General features: G+C 50.4%; 1 long non-coding RNA gene across 1 annotated transcript; it reads right to left on the reverse strand.

Annotated features, from left to right (window-relative positions):
- Positions 1-12,652: 12,652 nt before the first annotated feature.
- Positions 12,653-14,123, reverse strand: LOC110255729 (uncharacterized). The gene is made up of 3 exons (XR_002336440.2): positions 13,914-14,123; positions 13,311-13,413; positions 12,653-12,982 (listed from the first exon to the last, which is right to left on the reverse strand). It is a non-coding gene; the product is annotated as an uncharacterized LOC110255729 (long non-coding RNA).
- Between the last annotated feature and the right edge of the window lie 258 nt (positions 14,124-14,381).

Raw genomic sequence — 14,381 nt, forward strand, 5'->3', positions numbered from 1 at the left:
TGTGACCAGATGAGAACCCTTTGGAGTAAAACGTCTCTATTTAAAAACTCTTTACTCTGCATCTTTGGGGTCAGATGTGTGTACACACTCCCAGTTATCCGTGTAGAAAGGAAAGGCCCTTTGAGAGCATAGGGTTTCATACCAGCAATAAGTTCCTCAAACCTCCGAAAACTCTCCCTCCCTCCTGATAACTCACTTGTGACAAGCCCAGGAGAGGGACAGACACCACCACCACCCCCGCTCCGTGGTCCAGGCGGGATGCTGATGGACACCCCACAAGGGGAGGGCAGACCCACTCTGCCCTGAGCCGCTTCTGACACCGGCTCCGCATCTGAAACAGCTTCCCAACTCTGCCCTCTGCCCAGACAAAACCCCTTGAAGTTTGCATCACCGCGGTCGGTTATTCTCGAATTTAATTCTCCCCCAACAGAGGAGGGAAACCGGACACTTTCTAGTGACCCTACGGGGAGACTTGACCTTGGAGTCTGACCTCCATCGGAAACTTCCTGCACGTTTCATTCCTATTCAGGGACCAGAGGCCAAGGCAGCAGGAAGTAACTGCCCTAGAGAAGGCATCTTGTCCTCAGGACTCTCTAGAGGACGGGGCTGGGGACGGAGCAGGATGCATGGGCGGGAGCCTGGATCCGGGCTTCTGCAGGAGGCAGGATGAGCAGGCCCAGGACTGTGCGGTTGAAGTGGTTCCAGCAGGCTCTGGGGCTCGGGCTGCCCCTGGTTGTCTGGGTGATCTGGGCAGTGGATTGGCGGCCCACAGAGGAGGGGTGGGAGGGTGGGCTCCTGACCAGTGGGTTTGCATACAGAAGAGACCCTCTGCTCAGAGGGGGTCTCTTGCTACCTTTAGGAATTTTCCAGCCCCAGGAGGGAGAGCCTCTGCAGATCAACCAGGGCCCAAGATGTCAAAACACCAGCAAATACAGAAAATAAAATACACATAATTGGAGCTCCTTGGTGGCCTAGCGTATAAGGATCCAGCATTGTCACTGCTGTGGCATGGGTTAGATCCCTGAAAAAACAAAAACAAAAACAAAAAACGGTGATGAACAGAAGGACTGCTGCTTTTGAGCAAATCCTCCTCCCCAACCGTGACCGCAGCCAAAGGGCATTCACTCCGCCCGGGACCAGGGCTGAGGGAGAAGCACAGATTGCTCGACACACATTAAGCATGAGGCCGGAGGGCCTCCAGGTTATTGTGGACATACGTCACGGAGCTGTCGTGTTAAAACGGCTTCTGATTTAGGAGGAGGGGTGGGTCTGAGGGTCTGCGTGCCCGACTGTATCGGAGAAGAGCCCTCCAGGCCCCGCCCCATGTCCTCTGCTTTAGCTCCTCTCTGAAGGCCCAGGGAACGGTCTTCCAGACCCGTGTCCTGAGTTGTTTTTCGGATGCAAAACCCCCCACCTGGTGGACCCCTTGATAAGCTCGAGCAGGTGGCCCCAGGCCTGCGGGAGCCTAAGGTTGATGATGTCACCCCGTGACAGGCCTGCTGATCAGAGAGCTGAGCACGCGCTGATCACGCACCCCGGGGCCGCCCCGCCTCACCCGGCCTTTGCCAGAGCTTTGCTGAACCCCCTGGGGAGGGGGGCTTTTTGAGAGGGAGTCGTCCCGGCTCCGAGGGTGGCGGGGGCCGTGCAACCAACATGGCCCTTTCCTGCGCCGCAGCCCGGTCGGGAGAGCGGCTTCACTGCAAGTGGAAGCGCCGACTCAAGCCTGGTTCCCCCGAGGATGCCAGGGCTGCCGGGCCGGGGCCCACGCCAGCGGGAGGGCCTTCAACTCCAGTTCTCTGCCCCGCGCCTTCAGGCATGTCCGCTGTTACCCCGAATCTGAGAACGTTCTTTCATGTGTAAACCAGAGCTTTAGCCTGAGACTCGTTCGCACGCCGCAGTTTCCATCAAGGCCTTTTTTCTTTTTCTTTTTTTTCTGTTCAAGCCACTTTCTCTCCCTGATTAAAATGTGATCTTATCTGATGAGAACTGACCCAGGATCGAATTAATTCTCCAAAGGAACGGGTGCCAGTGGTCAGCCTTCTGAAACACAGGCGTTCCAGGCTCGGGGGCAGGAAGGGGACAGGGCTGTGGGGTGGGTGGGTCTGAAGGCAGTTTTGGAGACGTGTCTGCTCTGGCCTTAAAACCAGCCATGTAATCTAGCCTGGGTTGGACGCAGCAAAAGTGGAAACGCCTGCATATTTTGAAGGAATTCCAAGCAGACAGGACCTAGGGTTGGCCATGGACAAGGAGACAAAGGTAAGTTTAGGGATTAATTTACCAAGAAGGGCTCGGGGAGAAGAGGAAATTGGCGGCGGGGGGGGCATTCACAGCTGGTGGATTATTAGAGATTCAGGGTGAGAAGGATTCAGCAGTTGGATGAAGACTGAAGCTATTGAAAGGGACAAGAAAAATAAAACAAAGTGGCTGAAGTGACCCAGAGAACTGGGAGTTCAGTTTTTTGGGGGTTTTTTAGGGCCCCACCCTCAGCATATGAAAGTTTCCAGGCAAGAGGTCGAAGCAGAGATATGGCTGCTGGCCTACACCACAGCCATGACAATGCAGGATCTGAGCTGTGTCTGTGACCTACAGCACAGCTCATGGCAACAGCGGATCCTTAACCCACTGAGCGAGGTCAGGGATCGAACTCGCATCCTCATGGAAACTAGTCAGATGTGTTTCCGCTGTGCCATGATGGGAACTCCTGGGAGTTCAGTTAGACTGTGATACATCCAGCCCTCCCCGGGGTCAAAGGAATAGCAATCTTCGTATTAAATAACAGATTTCAGGGTTCTTGGAATGATAGGAACTTTGCTTTGTGGGAAAACAGCACAGTTCAAAAGCCTTTGAAGAATAGACACACAGTTTTCAGAATACTTTTGGAAAGAAATTACAGCAAAATGGCTCAATGACCAGGGAGAGACATTTCTGGTATTTGTCGTCATGAGCGGAAGGGCTGTTTGCAGAGAAAGAGTCAACTTATCTCCCTTGAAATCATGACTCGCCTGTCTCTCCCCAGACTCCTGTTCAGAAGCACAAGAGCATCTGAAGCTGCAGCTGCATCACTTTCTCAGGTGAGAGCAGAGCCTGCTGCCAGCCACGGGCGCCCCAAGGAAGGAACCTGTCCTCTGGATGCCCCCCTGCCCGACCCTCCCCCCGCCAACTCCATCATGTTCCCCCCTCACCCCAGAAGAGTAGGGGGCCATCCAGACTTAGCGGGCCTTGGGGCAAGCTGGCTTACACGAGCACAGGTGAATGTTCTGGAATGACTTCACCAGCCCTTCCAGATCCCAGGACTGGCCATCTGCCTGGATGCTCAGGCTTCACTGTGGAGTTAGAAGTCCTGGTCCTTGGACCAGCTGGTTTGCCCCATCTTGGTTGGGGGGAGGATGCGCTTGGGGTGGGGAGTGGCCTCCAGCTCCTGGGCTGGGCCCCCGTGTGAGGGCAGCAGGGCGTCTGTGTGAACGCCTGCTGTATCGAATATCTGTGCCGGCGTGCACACGGCACAGAATCCTCTCCGCATAGCAGGACCTCCTTCTGTCCCTAACCAAAACCGCCCCACCACCGTTCTCGACTCAGCTTAAATGTCACCTTCAAGAGTGTGCTCGGGTCACTCAGATCAAAGTTGGACGTTGGAATAAACGGGCTCATTGCTCCTGTCCTCTTTCTTCGCAGAGTTTACCACACTTTCCAGTAACACAGGTTTTTACTTGTTGAACGCCTGTCCGCCACCAGTCCCTAAACTCCCCGAGGACACAACCGGATCTGTTCTTATTGTCACATCCGTAACCCTTATCACAGCAAATGACACCTAGAGGCCAGGTAGCAAATACTTGTTGGCAGAATTCGTGAGGGTTGAGTGAATGAGCAATCGTGATGATTCGGTACAGCCTAGAAAATTCCATCGTGGTTATTGCTGTTATAAGGCCTACCATCGCTGTCCTAATCTGGGTTAGCGTCAGGGATCACTGACAAGTGATACGCTCCGAGCTGGCCGGCCAACAGCACCTCTTCTTACGTATCGGTGATGCTTCTCTACCAAAGGCATCGGTTCTTCCTGTGCCAAGTTCATTTCTAGTTTGCACACGACAGTTTTCTAGCGGGATCAGGGACACATTTTGTATTCCGCTAGGTTTCAGCTAAGAATATTTTCCATCTCCAGTCAGTTTGATTTTCCCAGCTCCGCTGGATGCTAAGAACCATGTTTAAGATGAGTCTCCGCGTTAATCATAAATATGCATCAGCTTCCAACCCTGTGCCAGCGCACGCGCCCAGCCCCTCCGGCTCGCCACCCCGGAGCCCTGCAGCCCTTCCCAACCCCTCTCCCCTCCTTTCAACTGCCCCTCGGCAACACAGACACACACACACACACACACACACACACACACGGTCTGTCCTTTCCACTGGTCAGCCCCACGGGACACAAGCAATGCAAAATCGTGGGGAGGGGGAAAGTGGTCAATGAGTGCACAGAAACAAACAGAAATCGGAAACTCCACGAGCTAAAGAGACCCCCCGGCTGGCATCTGGAGACTAACGCAGACTCTCAGGGGTCGCTCAGGCTTGCAGTTGGGGATGAAGGTGGAAACCAGGATGTTTCTTTCTCCTCTTCCCAAATCACAAGGACTCTGCTCACTCCGGGCGGACTCGGGTTGGTCGGGAGAGTGGAACCCGGGGCTGGTGGTCAGGCTGGTTGGGAGCTGATCGGAGCAGGACCACAGGACGAAGGCTGGGCACCCTCGGGCAGGCTGCAGGCGGCGTCTGGGAGATGCTCCCCCGAGATGTTCCCGCCGATGTGCTATGCTGTGCTGTGATGATTCCACCTCCCTTCCCATCCGTGGCAGCTGGCCTTGCTTTAAACTGTGGTTCCCAGCCTTGGCTTCCCTTTGGAATCCTCTGGGGAGATCTGGAAGCTTCCAGAAGGACAAATCTAGGAGGCACCCAGACCAATTAAATCAGGGTCTTCTTGGACCCCGAGATGAGTAGATGCAGGCATGGCTGACGCCCCCTGGAAAGGGTCCAACGAGAAGCAGGATGAAAGAGGCAACGCTCCAAACCAGAACCACCCAGAACACCACTGTTTGAAGGGCTTTGTTCTAGGGGAAAAGGGCACACATTCGATCCCACTCTCCTCCTCTCAGAAGACACTCTGCTTTATGGAAGTGAATGTAGCGTCAGTTATGGAACTCCGCACAGAAATGTTCGGTTTTCCTGCTTGGGTTTACAGCATCTCTTATTCCTCCAGCTATAATTTTATATGAGGCCTTGCTGGCATTTGCAGAGTAAAACATTACATGTAGTTTCCAGTGCAAAAGGTGTAGAAAGTTTTGCAAAACTCTGGAAGGGGAGAGAGCAAAAGGTTTATCTTCGGGTCATCACATTTTTATTTGATTTTTTTCCTCCTTTATACCGGTTGCTGTTACTTTAAAAGTCTTCTGGCATTTAACTGGCAATAAACAGGGCAAAACAAACTGTTCCTTCTTTTAGATTGTGCAATTTTTTATGGCTCTGTTTTAGAGTCACCAAATATGCCTTTTAGAAAAAAAATGCTTGTTTAACCACCTTCTGTTTGTATAGCAGTAGGGCTATTCGCCGACAAACCTCAGGGGTGAGGCAGTGTTTTCGGTGGAACTCAAGTTTCTCAAAGGTACTTAGAAACAACCTGACGTTAAGTGGCAGTGATGCTACGAGTCCCTCAGGCAGGAGAGTGCATGTCGCTGAACCAAGGATGGGCTGAGCTCATTTTGAGCCCAGTTGTCATGCCCAGATGTTTAAAGCAAGTGGGGTAGTCAGCAGGATCACAGCTGGAACCGAAGGAATCAGTGTGGGATAATCTGCTGACACGACAGTCTGGAAGCCAGTGGCCAGAGTGAATGTTTCCACGATACATCAGCGAGCACATTTGTGACCCCAGAGGCAGTGCCGGCAGGGAGGGTGAGTTCTATCTTGGCCGACACGGTGCCGTGCTTCAGGTTTTCCCATCTTTGATACATTTCCACATCGACCTAAAAACTTTAGGGTCCTGAGTTAGCAGCAAGGGGGGGAGTTGCACTGCAACCCAGTCTTCAGGCAGGAAAAGGAAAAAAAAAAAAGTAGGATTTCAGAGCAGCAAGTACTTTAACATTTAAAGACAAAATGTGAAGAATTTGGAGAATTCGTATGCTTCTCCAGACACATACATTTTGTTTTTTTGCAATAGGTTTTGCTGCCTCCAAGGCAAGTAGAGCAATAACCTCTGCCATCAAATAGCTTTTTGTTTGTTTTTCATCATTGCCTTTATTTATTTATTTACTTTGGTGTGGTCATAGCAGCAACCTAAAATGAAAAGGCAATTATTGCCTGCTTAGAACGAGATTCCAACCCCAGAAACCCTCCTTCCAGAGTTTGTGTCTCCTGTGTGTTAGTACACAACACGATTAGAATTCTTCTTCTCTAACGTTGCTGTATCTCGCTGCCACCTTCATCCGAACATCATCATCATCTGAATAGTATTTAATTTTATGGCACATTTCCTTCCGACTGGATCCTTTGCTAAGTACATTATCCGTGCTGTTTATTTAGTACAGCATTAGGAAGCCTGTATGGTGTTATTGTACCGTTTTGCCATCAAGAATTGTAGACAGCTTAAGTAACAGCCAAATACTGCACAGCTAGAAAGCAGAGCCCACCTCTCCTGTTTTAAAAATCCCCTAATATAATGTGAAAACCTGTCAATTTCTCCCTGTAGCTTTGGCAGTGTTTTCTCTCACGACTTTGTTGTTGGATGTATACCTAAGTTTAGTTATAATTTCCTTGGGAAAGGGAAGCATTTCAGATACACAACAATTACTGTCTATCTTTAGGATGCTTTTCTGCCTCTGAGCTTCTTCTGTCCGGTGAGATAGTATTACTCTAGCTTTCTTTTATTAAATATCCCGTCTGGAGGGTGTGTTTGTGTGTGCATTTAAAGTAAATGCAAAAAACCAGAATACACGCATATACACACATATGTATGTATGTACACATATATGTATCTAGCAGTATATAGATACATGTGTATATATAAACGTTTATATATATGTATATATATAAATGTTTATATATACGTATATATATCCATTGCAAAGATTTTAGTGCCCAAGTTTTCTAAATTCTCATAATTTCGATGTGTCTCTTGTAAATGGCGGTGAACTCAGAGTGTCTACACCAGCTGAAATACGTACATTTGAATTAGGAAGTCGGGCCCGCTGGTGTTGCTTGATGCCCTGGAGAGGGCTAACTGGTGCGCTCAGCATCCTTGTCCACTGCTTCCCTGACTCGTGGTGCCTCTCATCCTCTCACGGAGCTGAGGGAGACGGAGCCCAGGGGACAGGATGCGAGCCGAGGAGCACGGGCGACTCCAGGGAGCGGGGCCGAGGCCTCAGGAAGAGGCCACGGTCTCCCCTGCCGCCCCCTTTTCCTGCCGACTCCCAAATCCTGATAGATCCACGGGCACCTGGGAGCCGGAGGAGAGGAGGACAGAGCCGCCGCCGGCCCTGCCCAGGCCCCCAGGGCCGTGAGGACAGAGAGGCGGACCCCACATCTTCGGGGGAGAGGCTCTGCCAGGACGTCACTTCCCTCTCATCTTGTGCTGTTGTGTTTTTCCCACTCAAACCACACTTCTTTCTTCACTTTTCCTCTTTCTTGAATTCTTTCGAATCTGTTGAGGTTTTATTCTCACACCATTTCAAAATTACCACGTTTAATGTGTAAGCCCTATTTCTGTCATTTTGATGTTCTTATATGGTTTTCATAAGGAAATGGAAGTGTAGTCAGTGTCTTTTCCCTCTTCTAGTACAAGACCAAGGTTTGGGAACAATGTCTGTCTGTAACCTTTTGGTCCAGTATTTTAAGTTAAACTTTTAAAATGCTAGAAATCAAAAGTTTCCTTCGTTTAGGTTCAGTTTGTGACAAGTGCTTTGCTTTTGTCTTTTACACTCATCATTGAAAAATAATTTTACTGAGGATACAACTGGCTTGATTGTTGTTATTTTTTTCTGCAAATATGAAATAACTTTAATCTGTTTCAGCTTTCCATCTTTGCGGCTGGTTAATAACACTAGTCTGACTGTCATTCCTCTGAAGGGAACCTGGCTTTGCTTGGTGAGAGGTTTCAGGAACTTCTCTTTGTTTGAAATTTCCTTATTTATTTTATTTTTATTTTTTGCTTTGAAGAGCCACGCCCGTGGCACATGGAAATTCCTGGGCTAGGGGTTGAATCAGAGCTGCAGCTGCCAGCCTCCACCACAGCCACAGCAACGCAAGGGATTCCAGCTGCGTCTGCGACCTACACCACAGCTCATGGCAACGCCCGATCCTTAACCCACTGAGCGAGGCCAGGGATTGAACCTGTGTCCTCATGGATACTCGTCAGATGTGTGACCCGTGAGCCACCACGGGAACTCCTCTTTGTTTGAAATTTCGTCTGGAGGGTTCAGCTGTGGATTTCTTTATCCTGCCTGATCCTGGACTTTTGAACTCGAGCTTTGGTGTCTTTCAAGAAACCCAGGAAAGCCTCACAGACTCAGTCCTCGGGGCCTTTCTTCCGGAATTCTGATGGATAAATTGCAGGACCCTCTCTCATCATTGGGCCCTTGAATTTTCTTTGCCCCGTTCCCTTTTTTTCCTCTTACTCCAATTTGTAATATTGGAGCAGATTTCTTTTCCAGTTCATTGTTGTCTCTTCACAATTAAGATTGAATTAAACTGAACTTTGTTTTTTAGCTTTGGCTCTTTATTTCTCATGTCAAAAAATTCAATTTTTTCTCCTTAATTTCTTGTCTATTTTTAAGGTCTTTATTATTTGCTTACATTTTTAATCACTTTCTGTATTTAACTATATGAAATATCTAAGTAAATATTTATTTATACACATTAATTCCATAGATTTAGATTAGATTAGTTTAGATTTGATATAGTGCCTGTGTTTTGTTTTGGTTTCTTTGGCCGGGGTTGGGGGGGGGGGGGTTCTGGCCATGCCATATGGAAGCTCTCGGGCCGGGGATTGCATCTGAGCTGCAGCCACAACCTATGCACAGCTGGACGCCACAAATCCTTAACCCACTGTGCCACAGAGGGAACTCCTAGTGTCTAGAGATTTAAATCTTGCAGTTTAGCGGGAAGCACATGGAAACCTGGGGCTCCTTCTCACAGGACACAGCAAGTTTTCAAGTGGCCAGTCTCTGGGCGAGGGTCCCTCAGGACTGTGAGGTCTCAGGAATTCCATGGCCATCTGAGGCTAGGAAGGGGCGGCGGATGGGACCCCAGGCGGGCTCTGCCCTCGGGTGGTTGTCAGTCTGGCCGGGTGCCCCACCCCCACCCCGAGCATCCGCATGTACCACCCTCTGCACCGTCCCCACACCCTCCCTCGGGACCACATCCCAGGCATGTTGCCCCTGTTTTAACCGCGTTTTCAGGTCATCCTGTGCTCTTCACAGGGATGGCTCCCCGGAGGAGGTGGCAGGAGGTGGACCTTGTTTTAAATCCCAGCTCCCTCCTTAAGAATCTCTGCGACTGCGTTTCCAGCCTGATGCGGGGTGGGGGGGGAGGGCTTCTGATTGCAGGGAAGAGGAAGAGATTGTATTTGTGCGCATCTGTGTGTGCGTGTGCCCACACACGCCGAGTTTTTCTTTCAGGAGGGGTGGAAGGCTCATGAATGGCAGGAAGCCCCTTTTTCCTGCATCGGCCAGTGTTTTCCGTGTCCTGGGAAATGCAGTAGGTGCCTGGTTCTCACAGCGAGGCTCTGATGTGGGGCTCTGTGCGGCGGATCGGTTTCCATCGAGGCATCGCACAGGGACCGAGGACCACCGACCCTTCAGCACAGCCTCGCCTGCCTCCCGGACCCGCGGCCCCACACCTGCTCAGGGCACCGGTCTTCAGGGTGGCAAGTCTTCTCTTTACTGCGTTCCTGGGCAATTAGGAAAGGACATTTCTGTGCGCATGTTCCCAGTGGAGCAGAAAAGCAGCGCTCAGCCCATCATTCCTCGGAAGAAAAGACCTGCCGTTTGAAGGTATCTTTAATAACCAGAAAATCAGCTGTGAAACGTGCCGGACTGCCAACAGGAGGGAAAACCAAAAAGCCAAAAACACAGTAAAACCCTTTACTTCATTCTGCACGTGTTGGTTTTCCACATTAAATAGAGAGGTTAAGTACTACCCGATACTCATGCAGGTCAGAGAATACTCTTACACACACACACACGCACACGCACACACACACACACACACACACACACAGACTATCGTCCCATTTTTTTATTCTGAAGAATAATTTGTGGTTAGACAAGATAGCCAGGTCAAAGTGCACCTGCAAGGGCCACTCGTTTCATGGACCTGGAAAACTGCTCCCGTTTCCTTTGCCTCTTAGAGGACGGGATCTCGGCGATGCCTCTGCCTCAGGGGGTTCATGAAAGTTCGTGAAAGTTCGACTGGAGGCTGGCATTGAGGAACCTCAATGGTACAGTGGCAATGCAAAAATAAAAGTAATCTTTGGTAAAAACATGAAATCGATCAAGATAGACAAGAACAAGTGAAACCACCAATAATTCCCCGGTGGGAACAGTTCCTGTCTACCTGCACCCTGGCTTCTGGCTTTCCCCACGCCGTCCCTGCTGTGTGTGTGTGTGTGTGTGTGTGTGTGTGTGTGTGTGTGTGTGTGGTTTTGCTCGCAGAAGTGGGACTCGACACCCAAGACTGATCACCTCCTTTCACCAAGCACCGCTGTGCTCTGGATGTTATTTCGTGTCTGTCAGTGCAGGCGGGGACTAGCTGACCCCTCCAGGTGCTGACAGCTCGCTGCGTGCAGGTAACAGGGTTTATCTGGCCAGTCTCCCGGTCACAACCCGTCTTGGTTTTTTGTTCTCTTTCGCCTTTTCTGTAATGACCACCCCTACTTTTCCAAGTCTGTGGACTCGGCCTGTTATTTCTGTAGGAGGAGTTCCAGGAAGTGGACCTGAGCAAGCAAAGGGCCCATCTTGCTGAGATGTTGTGTCTGAGCCGCCACATCGCCCCCCGAAACCATCGTGACGACTTACACCCTACAAACCACGACTGCGGCCGCCTGCTTCCCAGAGCTTTTCAATCTCCGCCAATTCACTGGCAGAAGGAATATCTTTTGTTGGCATAATTCATTTAGTTTTGATGGCTGGTATAAGAGGGTGCAGGGAGACAGCGCTCCTAAAACTATGTCAGCAGGTGCTGGAGGGAGTGGGAGCCAGCAGGCCCCTGTGACCCTGAGTGCACGTCACCTTCTAGAATAAGGGGCTGCAGGCCCAGCAGGTGGCTGACGCAGAGGCATTTCTGCAAGAGACAAGCACTGAGCGGACATCTCTGACCCAGTATTCAGTATCCTGAGATAAACCATAATGAAAAAGAATTCTAAAAGAATACATATGTGTGAGTGTATCACTGAGTCACTTTGCCGTAAGCAGAAATTAACACGACATTGTAAATCAACTATACTTCAATTTAAAGATAAAAAATAGATTAAAGAAAGACAGAAGACAATGTCCTGACTGGAAGAGACCGGGGTGGTGGGGTGGCGGGGTTGGGGGGTAGCGGGGTGGCGGGTGAGGGGTGGCGGGGTGGGGGGGTGGGGGGTGGCGGGGTTGGGGGGGTGAATGGATCAGGACACGGGGAGGGCAGGTGCCCACAGAGGGTGTGAGCCAAGCTGGAGCGGCCTTCGGGGCAGCTGCCATGGGGCCCCCGTTAGGCAAGAGTGTCCAGCGATGGCTGTGAACCACGAGGCTTGCACATCTGAGGGCAGCAATCCAGCACCCGGCACCCAGGCCAGGAGAGGAAGGCATGCCTCAAGGGAGCAGGACCGTGACCGTGACTCACCCTCGCGCTGCTCCCCGCCCCCCACCTGATGCCTGGAGGCAGGACCAGTGCCCTCTGGACCAAGTAAGCCCCCGGGTCTCTGGGTAGTCGAAAGAGGTCGCAGGAGGGTGGAGACACGTGCCGTGGACTCTGTGCAGAGGACCCAGCCCACCTGGGAGCAGTCTGCTGAGAAAGAAAGGAGAACCAAGCCGAGCAAGGTACCTAGGGTCCCTCAAAGAAAATTTCCCCTGATGACGAGTCCTGCTTGAGCGTGTCCTATTTAAACCTCCATCCTCTCTTCCTGGGGTTTTCCTCTGTGTATCCCTTAGGGATGGGGAGAGCTGTGGCGAGCATTGGAAACATCAGTGAAAGGAAAGAACGCGAGGGAGAGAAATGGAAATGCAAAGTGAAGCAACTTCTGGATTTTAAGAGCTTTTGCTTAGTTCCATTCTCACCAATACATGTTTAAGTCAACTGAATAATAGGAACAGTGTAATAACATGTCGAGAGAAATTTTAAAGCATGAATAGATCCCTAAAGGGGGCTAGTGACCCACAAGTGCTTTGGGGCTCAGAAGCTCCAGGATGTGAGCTGGATGCTGGGAGGGGGATGGGCAGGGGGAGGGGACTCTGTCCTTCCGCAGGCGACCCGGCAAAGGAAGGGCTAGGGAGCCAGGGGAATGTGTGTGTTCAGGTTAATCTTTTGAAAACAGAGGTAGAGTTGAGTTACAATGTTATACGTTTTTGGTTCACAATTGTAAAGATAATCATACTCCATCTATAGTTATTATAAAATATTGGCTGCATTCCTGTGCCACGCATCCTTGCTGCTTATTTATTTTATACCTAATAGTTTGTACCTCTCTCCCCCCTCCCCCTCCATGGGTAACCGCTAGTTTGTTCTCTATGTCTGACGTTCTCTTTCTATTTTGGTCTAGTCACTAGTTGGTTGTATCGTTTAGATTCCACATATAAGTGGTAACATGCAGCATTTGTCTTGCAAATGGCAAAATTCCATTCTCATTATGGTTGTGTAATGCCCCATTGTAGAGGTACCACATCTTTATCCATTCATCGGTCGGTGGACACTTAGGCGGCTCCCATGTCTTGGCTAGTCTTGAACATTCTAGCAATCTGATCCATACTCAGAGCTGGAATTAAAAAAACAAAGAATGTATCATTCAGAAAACAAGTTGACCTATTTTTTGGCAAAAAGTAAACCGTGAAACCACATTTCAAAGTAAGAGTCAAAAGTCTGATTTCAAATGGCAGCATGAATACTTATGGCTCCGAAGCCTGGAGCACCCTTCATCTTCCTGCAGAGCCGAGCAAACATATAACGAACACCAGCTTTGTGCCAGGACATGGTGTGGGCACCAGGATTTTTAAAGATGTGGATGAAACAAATAAAGCAGCCTGAACTCTGTAAAGCAGGCAGATGTGTAAACAGACAAGAGTAATTCAGCATCAGGAGCAGACCTGTTCAGCTTAACATCAGGGATGCTGAAGAAGAACCAGGTTCCGTCGTGAGCTGTGTGACATTGCCCAAGGTGCTCAACTTCTCTGTGCCTCACTGGTTCACCTGTAAAATGGAGATAGTGGTAGACCTTGTCTCCCAGGTGTCACTGAGGATGAAATTAGTTGGCTACATGAGCGAGCAGAACAGAGCCTGGAATATAGTCGGTGTTCAGAAGTGTCTGCTGCGATTTGTGCATGAACAGCTCCAAGCTCAGTCTCTTCATCTGTAACGTTCGAGGGATGATCACATCCCCCCCTTGGCGGGGGTCCCTGCCCGGGCGGGTCTGTGCGGAGACCTGGAGCATCATCGAGACTGTTCACGCGCAAAGTGTTCCTTGAATAATAAAGTTCCCCGCCAAGGACCTTCACCGCAGAAAAATAATGTGGGGGTTTGTGAATTACACACCAAGGGCAGCTGGCCTTAACAACTGACACAACTGCTCTGTGTGCTCTGGGTGTGGCGGCCAAAACCGCCACATGAGGGACGGCCTGCACGTTCCATTCAACAGAAGCAAACCTAATACAAATGCAGCGAGCCCCAGGCTCACAGCCACCCCCACTCACCTTCCTGAAGATGTGGGGAGACTCAGGTGCCTCTGCCCACAGCCCAGGAGTCACACACTTCCCGCATCTAAGGATCGGGACCACAGTCGTGGACTCTCCCCATCCCGAAGTCGGGGCGAAAGCAAATCCTTGCCACCAAACGGGATTAGTGCAGACAGAGCAGCAGAGCTCAATCTGCTGACCCAGCTGCCTGCGGCGTCGGCGGGACTCACCAGCTCAGCTGATTGTGCCGAGAGGTCCTTGCTGGTGCATAAAACCCACCCACCCTGACAAACTTGATCAGATGAAAGGATGTGGCCCATCTTCCCTCCCAGGCTTCCCCTCCTAGCCTCCCCCTCCCACCCCCACCCTTCCTGTTCCGAAACACGCAGCTAAACCCCTTCGGATGCACTTTCAAGCTTAAACGCACGTGTGGTCCATTTCTGAAGCCACCCTAATGTTTTCAAGTGAAACTTTTAAAATCGTAGA

The sequence above is a fragment of the Sus scrofa genome, chromosome 10 (assembly GCF_054392235.1).
Source record: "Sus scrofa isolate SSC_HxYL_T2T_F1_AM1 chromosome 10, Sscrofa_HxYL_maternal_Yorkshire_Landrace_v2.0, whole genome shotgun sequence".
NCBI classification, from domain to species: Eukaryota; Metazoa; Chordata; class Mammalia; order Artiodactyla; family Suidae; genus Sus; species Sus scrofa.